This window comes from Pimephales promelas, chromosome 17 (assembly GCF_988280905.1).
Source record: "Pimephales promelas chromosome 17, fPimPro1.hap1.1, whole genome shotgun sequence".
NCBI lineage: Eukaryota > Metazoa > Chordata > Actinopteri > Cypriniformes > Leuciscidae > Pimephales > Pimephales promelas.
Window position 1 is genome coordinate 20,168,342 of NC_142785.1, and position 15,666 is coordinate 20,184,007.

Below are 15,666 nucleotides of genomic sequence, written 5' to 3' on the forward strand. Positions count from 1 at the left end.
CTTGTCTTTCAAATGTTTGCACTCAACAATCATCCAATTGTTCTGGAGAACACAGTAACAAAACAGCCATAATTAGCAAGCCGTAACAGTCATAAACGTCACATGCTGTTAATGTAGATGAGAGGAGACAGAGAGCGAATGAGGAAGAGAGAAAAGAAAAGCTGGGGGAAGAAGAGAGAAAGAGGAAAAGCTGGGGGAAGAAGAGGAAGAAGCGATATCGAAAATTCGAGGGTGGGGAGAAAGAGGAATGTATCCTGTTTTACTTCCTCTCTTTGTTTTACTTTTATTTCCTTTCTATATCTCTTGTGTGCAAGTATTACAAGTATGTGTGTTTACAAATGTGAAAAAACACACGCACAAACAATCATACACACATGGCTCCTCTGCTGGGCTTTCTTGTGTGTGTCCTGTTTCACACGGCTGAATAAGCAGTGCGTTAACCATCTAATGGGGCCAAAGGACGTGTCCGCTGAACTACACTGAACACACACACACACACACTCCTCACTCACACTACACCTGAATGAGCACTGAGTTAACCATCTAATGAGGCCAAAGGACGTGTCCACTGAACTGAGCGCACACACGTGCATTTGCCTAATGCATTATAATAATATTGTTAATGCATTAAGGCCTCCATAATGCAAAATTGACAATTAAAACAGCTTATTGGTTTATGTTCTCTTTAATGATTGTAACCACCTTTATAATCTATAATTATACTTACCTATTTATACTTATCGATAGGCTACACTTTAAAGTCAGCATGAAATGGTCTAATATGTTCTTGATCTTATTGTGAACTTTTCATCACTGTGCTTCTTTAATTATTATTATATTTTTTAATTAACCTACTAACCTCTCTCTGCATGACGTGTGCAAGACTTCTCCAATCATTTAGTTTGACCCCTTTTTTACTATCTGACTCGCATTCAGATATTCCTCTATCCAGTCAACTGATGGATAGAACCCACCCAACATTTTTTTTTTCTTTTTTGATAATCCATTTCACAAAACGGATGAAAAGATCTCTTGTTACTTTTGTTTTATTGTCACTTTAAAAAGTATAAAGTATCACAACTAGGCTCCAAAATTAGCAAATGCTTAGCACCCAATGCAAGAAAATATTTGCTTCAGGTCAAGTCAAACATGTTATGGATAGATTATGTGGAAATGCATCTCCGAAACGGGACGTAATTTAACCCAGATATTTTTTTCAGAAGACAGAAAACATGTCATAAAGCCCATTACAAGTCTTAACTCATTTTTGACCAAATGTGTAGTTACTGCACTTTGCCTTTGTAGGGCAGTATGGAACCCACCTCAAAGAGCATGCACAGAGAAGTCCAAATTAAACATGATTTAATGACTCGTAAATGTAAGTACACATTGACGGCCCACAATATTTATATTGTTTTTACCTCATGTAATCACATCCAAGTGATCTGAGGGCGCGGGCGCTTTGGTCTGTGCAAGCGCCAGGAAGCGCCGAAAGTGATGGTGACCATAACCCTGTGAGGCCAAAGCAGATGTGGGATTTTCTCTCAAGCAGTATTAAGTTAAAAAAAAAGTGTAAAATACATTTTTATGGCCAGTAAATTTTCCCCAATTTACCTGTCACTGGCAAAATTAGCTCACCATCTCATGCATTACAGAGCCATGAACATTTTAGCATTATAATGCTCTATAAATGTGTTTATACTTACACCAGCATTATGTAATGGATTTTAAAGTGCATTATGAGACATTATGATATGCCTTTTACGGTGCATTATCTACAGCTTACATCGAATGTTTCCATTTACTGCACATATTCACTCTGGTGATTTAAATGTCACTATGGGATGTGTTGCTATGAATAGATAAAACCTATAGATGAAGATGAGGCAACTAAGAGAGACTGAGAGGGTCTTCTGAATGAAAGGCCATGAGCGGGGGAGAGATGACCCACTCAGATTAGCTTCATATGCAAGGAGGCCTCTGCTGAAAGGCTCTGATCAGACTCTGCCTCCAGACTTCAGACAGACACAGCGACCTGGACTACACTGACCTGGGAATGGCACAGACGGACAGAGGAGGGAGAGAATGAGATAACGGGAGTGGAATGGAGAGATGGTTGTTGAGGGATGAACCATCTTGAGTTGCATATGTATGTGTGCTGAGCCGTTTTCCTTTAACTTGAATGAAATGAATGACTGAACCATAATCACAACGAACCAAATCAATCTGATTAAACTACTGTGAAGAAATTAAACACTACCAAATGTTGTTTGGCATGTCAAATGCCCAAATATTTCATAGAATCTACTTTTATGTGGATTTTTTTTTTATTGGAGCCTAATTTTTTACTGTGATTCACATTTATTTGATACTTCTAGCATTGAGGTTTAACTCTGATGAAAACACACAAAGTGCGCTTAAATGTGTGTGTGTGTGTGTGTGTGTGTGTGTGTGAGTGTGTTTAATGGCATGAGTAGGGAAGGAGATTGGTGCAGGCTATAAAGTATCTCATTAAAGCTGTCAGGGCTACAGTTCAAATCAACTACAGCTGTGCTGTGTCTGCCTGTTGAACTGCCTAACTGAACACTTCCCCAACAAACACACACATACACACACACACACACACACACACACAAGTGCTTGACAGATCAGCTTTGGTCTTTTGGTAATTCTATGAATGAATAAAGGATAATTTGAAGTTATAATTTTATGTGCATAAAAAGGCAGCTTCTGTCCCATTTCACAAATAGTGCAATCCGACCAACAGTGTGAATATAAAATAGTTTACTTAAACAAGAAATGAATGTGAAGTAGGCTACATTACATTTTAGACACCATATTGCCAGTTGCTTTATTTTTACTTCTTTCAGGGAAATTAATTCCATAACACCTGTCAGGCTATTTTTTTTTTCTGAATGAATTGAGTGTTTTTGAGCGAATCTGTAAAAAGAATGATTCTGAATTTAATGATTCAGTGAGTCACTTACATTGCCACCTACTGACAATTGTGTTTCTTTCCGGAACAAATCGTTTAAGTTAATGATTCAATGATTCACTTTGGAATGAACGATTCAATTACCTGCACACTACGAATAGGCTAACGTTCGAGAGAAAGCGCACTGAAAAAGTCTTGGTGTAACGTTAGTGTTCTTAGATAAATTTCAAATTATTCAGCTAAAAAAGGAAAGTGTGGAATGGATACTTATGCACTCACAGCTTTATATATTTAAGCCTGGCGAGAAATTGTCAAGCCTTCGGAGAAGACAGCAAAGCATCTTTCAAATGTGAGTTTAATGTTTTATCATTTTTGTGTTATTAATGTGTCAGTGTTTGTACATTTTGTGCTATAAATGTAGGATACATAATATCTTACTTGTTATTTATTTATCTATATATAGGCTAGCATCGCATGCTAAAGCTGTGTGGTGAAAAACAGCCTGCGCTTCCGTGTAGCAAGAAACATCCGTGTAATGTAGGCTAACTTCTGAATAAGTTCTTGACCGACGCGATGTGTTATGATTGTATAGTGTATGAAATTAATCTGGATTTACTACATGGACATCATGTTGTTTGCGGTAGGCCTATTGTTTCAGTCGCGTTTCCTCACTGGCTTTCACAACTCCTCTGCAGTGTAGATAGGATAGAAAGAAAGGTGTGCACTTCAAAATCTGTTTAGGTTAGGTATACTTATTGTCCCGATGGGAAATTTATTTTGGCCTCACGAATACAGCCACTGCAGCACCAAACATAAAACTAACATAATGCCAAAAAAACAACTATTTCATTTCTGGTGTTCAAAACCATAATGGACATTATAGAGTGCACTCATTCAGTTTAATAATGCACCTCAATAACGTCTGTACAATGTAGTGCATAATTTGAGAACAATTAAAATATATTCCATCTCAGTTCATCTACAAATCTTTCCGTTGTTTATTTAATCACAACTGAGTCTGACTGTCAACTTTCATCATGTCACTCCATAACAATTCTTTATCTCCTTATCCATTGCTAACACCTTGTGGGCCACAGAGCATTTAGGAAGGAGGTGAGGATCATGAATGCTTAATAGACAGGAATGCCTCTCCTTTGACCTCAGCCTGTAAAAGAGAAAATGAGAGAAATGCTTCAGTTACTTCTTATCCTTACAGAGAGCCGTTGCTCTTATTAGCACAATAGCAATTCAGGGGAAAAAAAGAGAGGAAGGGGGAATGAAGTGTTTTGTTCTTTGTTCTGTAGCTGATTGCAGACTGGACTAGGGTGTCACGTGGCTTGAGCGATTCACTCTCTTCTAACCACCACATGCCCCCCCTTCCCATCACCCCACCATGGCCCTCATCAGGTCATGTCAGCTTGAGTTTGTTGCTCCTGTAGTTTTTAATTCTGTCTGATAGCTGGACAAAAGCAGAGTGGAGGAACAGAGGGGGAAAAAGAGGCACGATGGCGCATTGTGGGTAATAATAAAGCATAGGGAAAAATGGGGGACAAAAGCATTTTTATGTTTTTTATAACCCGTCATTATTGCATTCTTTTTTTAGTTTTTCCTTCGCTCTTTCTCTCATTCTCGTCCTCTTTCTTGTCTTGACTGAATGGATGTTGGTCCTTGAGGTTTTATTTTTCACTCATTCATATTACAAGACAAATGATGTTTTCCCAAAATCCAGAAACTAAGATCAGATTTCTTGACTCTGGATTCTATCCAGTTTCTGCTAATAGCAGAATAGCACTTAGCTTTGACCTAAGGCCCTTTATGAATGACAGAAGCAAATGAAAAAAGAAAGAGGGGGAGGGAGAAAAAGCGACCACACCAGCCTACAGCGAGACCATTATGTTTGATGAATTTGGCCACCGGTATGTGCCATTTTGAAGTGTTCTGAAGGGGATATGGTTTACATATTAAGCTTGAGGTTGCCCAAAAGTTGTTCAGAGCTTGTGTGAAGACTGGGAGAAACACGAATTGTGATGAGAATCTACCGATTCTCTCTCTCCCGCTCTTTCAAACACACACACACACACACACACACACACACACTAGAAAGAGCTCCCTCTGGTGAGCTTACAATATCTCTAACTCTTTCTCTCTGTCAATCTAGTGTGGGGCTAGTTGTCACAGTAACCAACAGGTCCTGAGTAAGTAGTACAAGATTTAACAATAACATTATTTGTTGGTTAACTTAAAATAACAATAAGTTTGGTGGTTACTTTTTTATGTTTTGTGGTTGATTGATTCACCTAAATTTTTTGTGTAATTTTTGCTTTACTGTTCATATTTCACTGAAAGGCCTAAAATAAACTGTGTAAAGGCAGATATTGTTAACTTACCCTACAGTGTGTGGTGTGACAACATGCCCTACCCATTGATCACAAGTGGAATGGTACATTGTTTCCTGCTGTAATGGTGCAAATGTTCATATGTGTTTATGTAACCATGGCTTTACAGCAATAATCCTCTACCAGTGGTCTGAGACCCGCTGGCGGCCTCTGTAAACTTCCAAGGGAGGCTGAAGATGACTTTAAAAGATTTGAAATAAAACAAACCAAGCATTAAAAAACCCTAGATATTTTAATTCACCCCCTCAATAACTAATAATTACCAACTAACTCACCCTGAGAAATATACTTCAATATTCACTGGTGCTCAGGAAAGGGCCTAAACTATTTTCTGTGTGTCACACTTCCATCAGATTTAAGTCTGAGATGAAAATGGAAGCTTGGATTAACAAGGGACTTTGACACAAAGGCTTTATAATGAACCCAGAACATCTCAGCCTCAGGCACAGTCTCACAGTCAAAAGATTAGGACCCCCAAATCTCTCTAAAAAGGCACTTATAATATAATATAATATAATATTGTTTTTAAAAAAAGTCTAATAGATCAGCTATTAATGTTCATGAGTTCTAATGGTCTGGTGGTAGAACTTTTGTTAAGCGTGCTAGCGTTTCTGGATTCTAATCTGCCCTCGTATAGTTTTTTTTTTTTCTCATTAAAACCAAATTTGTTTATCAATAATTGTATATCAAGAGCAGGTGATTTCAACAGGTGATTTTTATTTTTTTGTGTGATTTCAACAGTCTCAGCAATTGTTAGTGATAGATTGAAGCATCTGTGTACATTCCAGCGCCAGATTTTTAATTGACGTGTGGCGTCTCACAGTCGCGTCGTGTCTAGTGTGGACAGACACACTTGCTGTCCCTGGAATTTTATCGTGTCGCGTGTAGTTAGGACACGATGATAGGAACCGTTTCTAAATTAGAAACTTTGCGTGTCGCGTCTGGTTAGGACAAAAACTCTGATTAACATCACATGGAAAAGATACCTTTTATCGCGTCGCAGCGTTGTGTCACGTGTAGTTAGGACACGGTGTTAGATTCGCAGCGGCGAACACACACTCGGCAGAGTAAAATGATTTAAAGCAAGATGAAAGTCAGCGACTTCAGATGCAAAGGCTCGTCCCGCAGAAAGCTTTTCTCAGACTGCGCGGAAGCGCCCCCATTGGTTCAGACGTCGCCAAGGCCTCTCGATAGGCTGCTGCAGTTGCCACAGCACAGCCAATAAGCACGCAAGCTGTCTTGCGAGCCCGTTCACATCCCAAAGCGCCATATAGGACGCTTTTGCAAAAGCCTAAATATCCAACGCACATGGCACCCTTTAACGTGAAATGAGACGCAGATATATTTGGGCAGAAGGCGCCCCCTAGTGGTCTAACCCTTACCCAACACCATACCTAAACTTAACCATTAACCGAAGCGTCTCATTAGACGTTAAAGGGTGCCATGTGCGTTGGATATTTACGCTTTTGCAAAAGCGTCCTATATGGCGCTTTGGGATGAGAACGCGTTGGTCTTGCATATGTCTGCATGCTGCCGCAATGCTTTTTACATTAATTCAAAATTAAAGATAATTTTTGGCTTCAATATCTTGTGGAAAAGAGGTTTTTCCCTAGCGTAAGTGTGGCGAACAGGACGGCCGAGAGAATGGTGCGAGGCTGGTGGTGCGTTTGCTAATGAGCAACAACTGTGGAAGCATAAAGGGGGAGCGACGACATGGATGATCGAGAAAGGAACAGGCCTGGTTTTACGCTGGTTTTTTTTTGTTTTGTTTGTATTTCATTTTTGGTAGCCGGCATTTGTCCGCGAGGGGCTGTTGGCGGTTTTTATTTTGTGTATTATTTGTGTTTAATTTTGGAAGCCAGCCGTCGTCTGCGAGGGGCTGCTGGGTTTTTTTTTTAGTTCGTTTGTTTCATTTTTTTTAAATAAAGATTGTTCACCGGTTCCCGCCTCCTTCTTCCCTGAACTTTGCTACCGTAAGATATTACACAGAACGAGAGAACCTCTCGTAAGAGAACTGGATTTGTAAAGTGATTTCATGGAACTTTAACCCTTTAAGTGCAGCACACACATCGCCATTATAACAGACGCCTAATAGTCTTTCTGAATGAATAAGTAGGAGGCGTTCTGTTCTCTCAGCCCGCAGTTTCTTCATGAATCAAACAACTACGAGACAGACAATTTCATAACATGTGGTGTGCTACTGCTACCCCGGCCAGTAACCAAACTTAACCTGTGCAATTAGAGCATGTTACACCGTCTGAGGAGGTGCTTTGAAGCTGTCGGCACCAGACATAGATAATGAAGGGCTAGGCTTTGAACTGGTCAGATGAGGACCACTTAAATTAAAGCGCTCATGCCTCAGCATCTTGTGTCCCGACATGAAGTGGTTGATTATAGTGATGGGCATGATCGGATCGAGTCATTTCGTTCATTAAAGTAGCTTTAAATGTCATCCACGTACGCAAACTTGATCCATTATAATGCAGCCAAAGATAATTTACTGGGAACATAAATATTTAATTTAACTTCCAAGTCTCTGGTTAATTTGTCATGTAACACACGCAATGAACACTTGTTGGTTTCTTATATCCATAAAAAAAAGAAATGTCAGACAGTGACTGTGAAAGCAAGTCAATGCTAAATTAATTTAAGCATAATTTAATAATAGTGATTACAAAATTAGCTTTGGGAGTCAATGTATTCATCTTTCTTTTCTCATAAAGGAATATTCCAGGTTCAATAAAATTAGTCAACATGAAATGAAAATTTACTATATCTTTTTTTGTAAGTGCATGTTATAGATCTTATGGTGAAGGATTTATGTTGTTGTTGCTGATTTTAACTAATTACCTCGTAATATTTAAAGACACACTCTATGACTTGTTCTGTTCAAAATTGACAAAATTTACACAATGACTGAGTACATCATGAATCCATCTTCCAAACTGTAATTGTTTCTAATCTGACTATTTTAGATGGGGTGGGACAACTATAGACGTCATATAGAGCTAGACATAGATATCCACAAAAAGTCTTACAGCCGGCGGAGTTTTTATCGCCATCACTGGCGGCCATCTTGTCACAGGCAAGCTGATGTAAGATGAGTGATCAGCACGAACACAAATACTCTTATCTTGTCGAAATCTTGACGGATTTACAAATGGTTTGGTTTCTTACAAAGGTTATTAACGTGGCTATAATTCTGGATGATTATTTATTTATACACTTAATATTCATAAGTATGCAGTGTCATAACTACATCTCTGACGTTTTTAACAAACCAACCCGTTTGGAAATTGGTAGAAAATTGAGCAAGGTATGGTTATTTAAAAAGTACATGCACCATTAAAACACGAGTGAGCGAGCCGCCTGTGACAAGATGGCCGCCAGGTGCAGACGTCGACCTTCATTGGCAGCAGCGTGGATGAGATATCTACCCTTTATTGTGGATATCTATGGAGCTAGATGCTTTATTGGCCACTGGGCGCAAGAAATGCGGCCGCCATCTTAAACCGGTCATACTCCTATTGTGTTGCTAGAGTACTGTGCAGCATATTCCTGCTCAAATCGGCGGACTATCGCTCAGGAATTACTTTTCAGATTTAACATTACCGTATAATTGGTTGTATTTTGTGAATAAAATATCCCATATGTCCTGTATCATAGCTACCCTGTGTGAAAATCTGTTTGGTATTCGGTGAGATTGAGATACGTTTAATTAATTGCGCTGACAGCTCATTGCACCTTCCAAACAGATTATTATGCTAAGCGGAGCGGGCGACCGGTTTAAGATGGCGGCCCCACGGCTCGTCCGTGCCAATGGGCAGTAGCGGTCGATAGGGCGTCTATCTCTATATGATGTCTATGGGGACAACATCCACTTCGGATGTGATTTGTCTTAAACAAAGCTCCTGTCCTGCTACATTGTTCTTTCCGCAAGACGCATGCAATTCTGTTTATTTAACCACTAACGCGCCAAAAGTTCTGTTTCCTGTGTTTGAGTTAGTTACCTTGGTTACTCATTATTTGATTATCGTTTCCACCTGATGTTCATTAGTTTCTCTGTGTGTTTAAGCTCCGTGTTTCTTTCAGTTGATCGTCAGTTCTCGTCACATTTTAGTTTGGTTATTCAGTTCGTTTCCAGTGTCCTGAATTCATTGTTAAACAAATTTAAACTGCTGCATTTAGATCCTGCACTCCTCATTATTATCTGTGATTTGTCACAAATGCTGCTGATTGAGCTTAACTTGCCCTCTAACCTAGAATATTCTTTTAAAAATCAAATTTTGGTCAAAGCTATTGAACTGCCAACTCTTTTCTGCCTTTCTCCAACATAGTGCTATTCACACTATTCTCCCCTCCAGGAGATAAATCTTCTAATCTCATTGATCCAGTCGAGGTGAGTCAAGCCAGTGTCTTATCAATAATCACTGTAGGATGTGAACATGGGAAAGTGTTGTCATATAAACCCCCATGAACACAGACACACACACCTGCCTCAGTCTAATAAAAATGGGGTTACTGAGGAGATGGAGACACGGACATTGACTCATGGATAAAGCTCTCTATACCTTCATCGACTTGGTAACCTGTATGTGTGTGTAATTGATTTGGGCAGGAGGTCTAAAGAGGAAGCAGAACCAAAATCTATACCCATAAACCTGACTCTGTTTAGAGGAACAGGAATCTCAATTTCACTGTTTCTTGATTCACATTATCCTTCTGTTTGGCGTCCTATACTGTTTGATTTCATTGTGTAAGTCTATAGTTCATTATTTTAAGATGCTAATGCAAACAGTGATTATTACACCCATTTGAATGCTGCAAAAAGGGGTATTAAAAATGAATTCAAAATGTTCTTGATATAAAGTTATATTTAAGCAAGCATAAATCTATAAGTCTCAATGCTTCTAAATTCTAAATCGCTTCTAAATTTACCTTTTAAATATATTATATGATATGTAATATTGTACATTTATATAGTTTAAAGGAAATTTATTTTACCGCAAAACAAGGCAAAAATAATGATTAAGAAAATTAAATCACTCTTGATATAAAGATAAACTCTAATAAGCAGAACATCGAAAAATAAGTCTTAACATCTCACATTTTGCTTCTAAATATGTAATATATTATAAAATATTACATTTATTCTGTTTTAAGGATGTTTATTTTAATGCAAAACAAGAGCAATAATAGAAAAGAAAATTATATTAAATGAAGTCTGCAGAGTATTCTATAAATATTATTTATTACAATAAAATGCATTTTATAAAGTATTGTTTTTCCAACATTGCCATAAGAGGAACATACAAAAATGTACGATAAAGCAGTGCCATGTGGGCCTGTCATTATTTAGCATGGATGATGAATAGAGCAGCATATGGCATTGACTGATGTTGCCGTGTCGATACGGTGCGCTCGCTTGCTGATATGTAACCAGTCAGATAAAGTCATGTGTGGAGATACCTTATCTCTCACTGTGGACCAAATCAATAGACTGTCTCTCCCTCTTCGCCTCTCTGTCCCTACATTTTCCTATTTCCCTCCCCACCTCACCGACAACGCATGCATTTTCTCTCTCTGCTTGTTTTTTTTTGTTTTTCTCTCCTTTTTCTGGTTTATTGACCATACGTTGCAACACAGAATCATTATATTTGCCATTTTTGCGATCACATTCACATCCTGTACCTCAATATTTGTGTGAGTATCAACTTACTTATTTACAGCAGACAAACTTTTTCAAAATCTAGTTCCCATGTAAACTGACTCTCCCCTTTCTAAGGCCATTCCATGCCCTTTGAGTAAAGTGAGATGACTTGCTGAAATTATGAGGAAAAGTTATATTATAATTATCCCTCAACATTATAATAGATTATTTCTCAAAAAAAAAAAATGTTTTGCAGCAGTCGGCCTCTGTGTTTTACGTCTGCAGGATCCATATCACAGTCTATTGTGCCGCCCCTTTAAAGTAATGAAGCCTGTGATGAGTGACACTTCATTACTGCGTAAAAAAACCCAGTGATCATTTCTTTTGTCCAGCATGAAAACAGAGCACTTTCCCTTCAGTTGAACTCTCTGTCACTGGATGGAAGTGTTTTCTATTGAACCAACCTGTTTGATCTGAAGGGAGACTAAGCTAGCTTGAAAAGGTGATGATGACAGACAAAAAAATACACGAGACAGTGTTTTAAATAGATTCGGTAAAGCATCTTTGTAGTGGTTGTTTTTTTAACAAAAGTTTATTCAATTCTTATCTTAGAATCACAGAGTTTAACTACGAAGTAACTTTGGATTTGTTTCGTCACTGTAATGGTGGTTTGACTTTTGCGCTTCACTGCTGTTGGTTTATCCCACCGCTCATTATCTTCACCTATTGGGGTCAAGTCATTTGAAACATGCAGCAGACATCTGCCATAAACTGCCAGATTAGAAGATGTTTTGTGTGTCCTTATGTATGGATCTTATCTGTATTTTATAGCTCTGTGTATCTCTTCTCCCCTTCCCATAATCGATTGATAGCTCTTGTAAATTCCTCCTGTGTGATTGCAGTAAGACAAACAAGGGTGTATAAATAATAAAAAACATTCTTCTGCGGTTGTTTCCTGAAACAAAACTGACATCAGGTTCAAAATGAGGATTGAAAAAACTGTTTAGATAAAGTATATCACATTAAAATTAAACTCAGAAATTTGTTTGTCAAACTAATTTGTTAAAGGTTGTTTTTCTTAGTGCTAATAAGGTATCCAACCAATTCAGATAGATAGATAAATTAACGTTAAAATACAAATCAAAAGAACAACCCACACCAAAAGTAACAGCCACATCAGCTAAAACATATTTTTAAATGGATTAAATTAATTACATTGGGCTGCAGTTGTAACTCCTGTGTGTCTCCATCCTTATTTCTAAAAGTGCTTTATAGCGTATTTAAGTCTAGCTGAACTGACTTTTTCGGCAATGACTGGAAAGCAGAGGAGAAAGATAAGGGGGTATTGACAGGCTTTTGTTGAGTGCTGGCTCCAGGCATATTAGATTAAGACAGACAGACAGACTGTGATGGAGCAGTCAGTAAAATATGATTAACCAGTGATCAGTGCTGGCTCATGAAACTGTGTTAAAGATAAAGAGACCCATTGAGGAGATGTCTTCAGATCTAAGAGATTTGCCAAATGCTAATGTTAAAGATAATTTAATAAAGAGAGGAAAAAGAGCTCTCCCGCATTCTTTGCACCATTTCAGGTTTGATCCAAATGCCATAGGTGCCATCAGTTGATTTCAGGGGCAGATTCACAGGCAGATAACATTCATGAAGGATCACATAGCCGTCTTTACGGAAATGCAGTTCAGACATACAAATCTATTGGACGTGTTTAAAAATGGTTAGATTCAATCCTTGATTCTGATTTCCATTGATTCTGTTCTATTTATTTATTTATTTACACTGCGCAACACTGCGATTCCTATGTTGTTTTTATTTGAGTTTTCAGGCATATTACACATTGGAACTTTGTTGCTGTTCACGGTCAGGGACTATTTTTTTCTAGCGGAAGGAAGGCTTTTTATGGAAGCTTGTTTCCGCCATAGAATGAAAAATATAAAAGGTAAGTTAATTGTGAGTTTTTATTCTACAATTCTGACTTTTTTCTCACAATTGTGAGTTTACTTTTCGCAATTCTCGTTATAAAGTCAGAAATGCATGATATAAAGTCAGAATGAAGTCAGAATTGTGAGATTTAAACTAGTCTTTTTTCCACCTTAGAACTGGCCTGATAAGTCGCAATTGCGAGTTTATATCTCACAATTCTGAGAAAAGATGTCAGAATTTCCACATATAAACTCACAATTATGTGTTATAAAGTCAGAATTGTGAGATGTAAACTCGCAATTGTGAGAAAAAAAGTCAGAATTGTGAGATAAAAAGTCACACTTCTGTCTTTTTTTTCTCAGAATTGCGACTTTATATCACCCAATTCTGACTTTATATCTTGCAATTCTGACTTTATATCATGCAATTCTGACTTTATATCTCACAATTCTGATTTTATATCTCGCAATTCTGACTTTACGTCACGCAATTGTGACTTTATATCATGCAATTGTGACTTCATATCTCGCAATTCTGACTTTGTATCACGCAATTCTGACTTTTTATTTCACAATTCTGAGAAATAAAGTCAGATTTGCAAGATATAAACTCGCAATTGTGAGAAAAAAAGTCAGAATTGCGAGATAAAAAGTCACAATTATTTATTTTATTTTTATATTCAGTGGCGGAAACAAGCTTCCATAGCTTTTAGTGATTTTGCAATACTTTTCTTTTCTTTAATATTTTTATTGTGTGTGGTAACCGTTTTACAAAAGCAATAACTTACTCAAGGCAAGTTCTGTATCGTGAATGAGTATCGGCTGAAGGGGTTGTACTCCGCTTCGCGTCGTGCCTAACAACACCCTTCAGCCGTTACTTATTCACGATACAGCACAGACTCTTGATCCTTATTGCTTACATAAAGTATTTTCAAATACTTTAAAAATCAGTTTGCCTTGCACGCAACATGGGTAAATATTACATGTGTGGATGAATCAAAAGTAAACTGATTCAATCTGAGATCAAACCAATGCAAACAATGACTCAAACATTCAGCCAGGAAGGATAATCTATTTGTTTGTACAATATGTTTAAAAGCCAACTGAAATCTTTTGTTTAAAGCATACACGGCCATATTAGCGTAATAGTCAGTCACAAACATTCACAAAGCAGAATAAGTTATGAATTATGATAGCATGTAACAAGTCCACTGTACACTCTTAAAAAAGGGTTCTTTGGGGTTCTATATATGAAGCATAGGGTTCTTTACACAACTCCAAAGAACCTTTTATCCTCAAAAAGTTCCACAATGACAAGAAAGAAGCCTTTTTGGCACAAAGGTTCTTTATAGGCTATTATTAATTCATATATTACATTTTTTGCAACATTTTGTAGTTGTGCTTAAATTATTGTTTATTAAACTGTTGTAGTAACTTAATATCACATTTTAATCATGCTGAGTTTTGGAGGAGAAAAACTGAAATGGCACTCTTCGTGTGATATTGATTAACTTCATAAAATTATATAAATATATACATTTTCTAACCCCCATATCTTGAATTTTGTGATCATTTTAGGGTCTTGATGTTTGTCAATAATATGAAATATTTAATCCGGAAAGGGCAAAACAAATGATAATGAATGAACCCAAAAGGTTCCATATAGAACCTTTTTCCTGGTTACAAAGAACCCTAAATGGTTCTTCTTATTGAACCCTTAAAAAGGGTTCTGTATAGAAACTTTTAGGGGTTCCAAATACGTAGCGCTGGTAGAACCTTTTAAGGTTCTAGAACCCTTTCTTCTAAGAGTGTACATGAGTGGTGTGAGGAGGTACATGTGGCTGTGAGAAAGTTAGAACAGTGTTTTAGAATGCAAGTTCCCAGCTAACAAAAATAATATTTTGCTAACGTTCCCATATGAAAACGTTGTTTCTGAATATTTCTATTTATCTTTTGAATATTTAATTTGAATGAAAACTTTTGAGTGTACTAGACTAGTATACTAATACTTGCAACTTGCTCTGTCAACCGTCTTGTCACAGTTTAAATCATTCACTTTCAATTTGATTTAATTTCCTGTTCAATTGGAGAATCCTGTTGAAGAAATTGAGTTACATTTTAATCTACTAGTCGTTGGTCTTTCAGTCAGAGAACTCTCTTCAGTTAAATGACACATTTAAAAGTTAGTGACCAAACGTATCTTTATAAAAGTTCACAATATTATTTCAGATTAAATATAATATGTGGATAACATTGAATAAATGTTTTTTTTCGTTAGGTTAGAGACTGATTATTAATCACTTAAACCCAGCCCATTCTCATCCCAAGGTGTCATATAACTGACGCCTTGGGAAGCATTTTGACCATGCTTCAATATCCGACGCTTTTTAGGCATCCCCACCATCTCTCTCGCTCTTCTGCCATGTTTGTAGTTTTTTCTTTTCTTTCTTTTTTTTTTTTTGTGTAGTAATCAAATCCTAATCCAAAGTGCAATGGGTTTTGGGCAATAGTTGACCATCTGGGAATCTTTGGAATAATCATTTCGATTTCCTACAATTAGGGAAAGACTATTCTAATTTCAAAATTAGGATGGATGTGCGATCGAACATTCTATTAACATTACTGGAAGAATATTTGATAATGACTTTGAGAGAACCTAGCCAAGCTCTCTGAGAACGTTCCCTGTTAGTTGGGTTGGGATGCCTTGGTTTTATTCAGTGCTATATTGGTGAAGAGACTGATGGCAAA

At 37.3% G+C, this 15,666-nt stretch overlaps 1 long non-coding RNA gene across 1 annotated transcript in view; it reads left to right on the forward strand.

Annotated features, from left to right (window-relative positions):
• Nucleotides 1–3,075: 3,075 nt before the first annotated feature.
• Nucleotides 3,076–15,666, forward strand: part of LOC120471492 (uncharacterized) — a 41,419-nt gene continuing 28,828 nt past the window's right edge. Inside the window, exon 1 of the long non-coding RNA XR_005620808.2 lies at nucleotides 3,076–3,284. This is a non-coding gene — a long non-coding RNA (uncharacterized LOC120471492). The remainder of the gene's footprint in view (nucleotides 3,285–15,666) is intronic.